The sequence below is a fragment of the Epinephelus moara genome, unplaced genomic scaffold (genome assembly GCF_006386435.1).
Source record: "Epinephelus moara isolate mb unplaced genomic scaffold, YSFRI_EMoa_1.0 scaffold3891, whole genome shotgun sequence".
Lineage (NCBI taxonomy): Eukaryota > Metazoa > Chordata > Actinopteri > Perciformes > Serranidae > Epinephelus > Epinephelus moara.
Genome location: NW_026081639.1, coordinates 2,669 through 5,530, shown reverse-complemented (window position 1 = coordinate 5,530; position 2,862 = coordinate 2,669). Strand labels below are relative to the sequence as shown.

General features: G+C 47.8%; 1 pseudogene; it reads left to right on the top strand.

Moving 5' to 3' along the window:
* Nucleotides 1–345: 345 nt before the first annotated feature.
* Nucleotides 346–2,465, top strand: LOC126387374 (uncharacterized; annotated as a pseudogene).
* The last annotated feature ends 397 nt before the right edge of the window (nucleotides 2,466–2,862 follow it).

Sequence of the window (2,862 nt, the reverse complement as noted above, 5' to 3'; positions counted from 1 at the left end):
AGGAGCTGGGGGGCAAACACTTTTTCACACAGAGTCATGTAGCTTTGGATTTTTTTCTTCCTCATTAATAAAACCCTTCATTTAAAAACTGCATTTTGTGTTTACTTGTGTTATCTTTGACTAAGGTTTGACTATGATCTGAAACATTTAAGTGTGGAAAACATGCAAAAAAGTAAGAAATCAGGAAGGGGGCAAACACTTTTTCACACCACTGTATGTATTTGAAGGCTGAGCCCAGAGTCTGCCTGTAAAGTATGGCTTTTGAGTGTGATTAGCATATATTCAGAGTGATTTGTATGTTTTCTGTGTGAATGTTGAAATAATTTGTTTTGGTTGTTTGTGTCTTTTTTAGATGCCCCGTGCCAAGTCCCACCGGCGTGCCCAGGCCATGAAGAGGAGGATGGCGACGGCGCAGAGTTGGACCCCCCTGCCACCTGTCCCCGAGTTTCGTGCTCGTATGTATCACTTAGTTGTTTTTTTTACATGTTTCAATGGTACAAATAATATGTAGTTTAAAGATGTGTAAAACATGTGTTGACATTGTTGAATTTTGATTTGCCTGAACAGGGCGCGGTACTGGTTACCGCCATCGTGTGCGGAGATGGCCAACTTCGGAGCTGACCCAGCGCAGCTTCAAGTTGTTCACTCCAGCTCAGCATCCGGAGAAGCAGGTATGATTTCTGTCTTATTCATAAAGACAGTGATGGTTGCATGGTGTCACGCCTGGTGTCTGTGTTCTAAAGCAATGTCTCTGTTGTCGCAGCACGTGTTCGTCGTTGGAGACTCCCACCTGCACGCCCTTCGTGGACGGGTTCGTGGCCATCCCGGAGGGCTGTCTGTCTTTTGGTTTTCTGTCTGTTCCAGGTGCAGACGCCAAGGAGCTGAGGACGGAGGTGCTGCGTGCTGCTGTTCCGTGGACCCCAGATGCCATGTGTGTGCTCGCCCCGAGCAATAACCTCACTGCCAGCAGGACCATCAGTGAGGCGGCGTTGGACTTCGGTGCGCTCCTGACCACCGTCTGCAGCCGCTGGCCCAAGGTGTGTTTTATGTATTTATTTATTTGTTTTTCCTTTTTTTGTTATTGCAGTCACTGTTATCAGTATTTATTTGGTAGTTGTGAACAGACTGTTGTGTTAGGTGCTTGTTTAAGGGAATTAATGAAAAAATGGTTGTTTCTAGGTCTTTGTGTTGGACTTCCCTCCCCGTCTGACCATGGACCTTGGCTTCCAAGAGCAGCTGCGTCAGGAATACCACCGTGTCGCAGCACGCATGGGTACGTTACATTTGTGGTCATCAGTTATAATTGATGTAATGTGTAATTCAACAGAATTTATACAAGTGTAGATATTAGAAGGATTGATTATGTTTCTGGCATGTGTGTCAGGTCTCCCCTATGTGTCTGTGACGGCGCACTTCCCAGTCCATCGGTTGGAGCTGTGGTGTCATGATGGCGTAAGTACAGAATACTTGTTGGTGTGATATAAGACGTGGTAGAGTTTCATGTTGTTGAAGTGACATGTTGGTTGTGTTAAACTGTCTTTCAGGTGCACCTCAGCGACTCCGATGGCATGCCCATCCTGGTGCAGCTGCTGTGGAACGTGGCCTACCTCCAGCTGGCACCCCCTCCGCCCGTGCCCCCGGTGTCTCCCCGGAGATCGCCGGGTGGCCGGGTGTCCCCCAATCTGGTCGTGACGGGGCACGTTCCTGTGCCGCGTCACAGTGACCCCTACGAGTGGGCAGTGGTTGGACGGCAGGGCAAGGTAATTGTGTTGCTTCAAGGCAATTTGTGGCTTAAAGTTGTGCAGAGTTTTTTTTGTCCAAAAATGAAATCTAACCAACTCTGTTGTTTTTGTTTTGTAAGGCTGGAACATCTCCGGTGGGACAGTCTGTCATCCCGTCCAACCCTGTGTGGTTCAGCAGTGGCATGTTGGACGTCATGGAGAAGGTTTCCCCTTCTTCTGGCTCTGGCTGCCCTGCTGATCCGCCAGCCGGCCAGGTAAGCTGTTTACACGTTGCGTCAACACTGTAGAGGTCAAAACAGGTGGACAGTTTTTATAGGGGTTTGTTTTCCTTCCTACAGACCTTCCGTTTGAAGCGTCAGCCAAAAGGTGTTGCCACAACGCGCAGAGGACGAAAGCAGGTTGGTGTTTTGTTTTTTGTTTTTTTAGGATGTTGATGTGGAATTTTTTTTTATATTTCTAAAACATATGCCGCAACAAAGTGAGTGCTGCGTTTTAATAGTTTTTGATTTTTATTCTGTCTTGATAGGTTCCAGCAACACCTGTGCCTGCCCCTGTGACTGAGTCTGCCTCCAAGCCCGGCCCAGCAGTCCAAGAGGTGTGTTTCATTTTAAATATAATGTCACTTATTGATGATTTTAGGAAGAAGTAACATGTCGTCTTTCGTTGTATTATTTAGTAAAACCTCATATTTTGCTTTTGTGCCAGGTGCAGGTCACAGCCTAGCCGTCCGTGGAGGTGGTGGAGGAGGTTGCTGCAGCGTGCCTTGCCGTGCCGATGGAGTCCACCGTCCAGGAGGGAACCCAGCTGCCACAGAGGATCGGCACAGATAAGGATGTTTTTGTTCCTTTTGTTAGTGTTCCTGGTGTTAGTGCAGTTGTGTCAGAGTCAGACAGTCATGTTGTGGCAGCAGAGGGTAGCAGAGGGTTTAGGCTGGGGAAGGTTGTGAGGGGAATGTTTCACCAGGGAGATGAGCGGTTTGTGTATAGAGGGCGGCAGTGTATGGCTATAGCTTTGGCCAGCTTAGCCAAACACACATTGTTGAGTGTGTTGTCGTGGGATAGGTTTGATGTTGATAGCGTGTTGGTTGTAGGTGATGAGTTGTACACTAGTTTGCTTGACC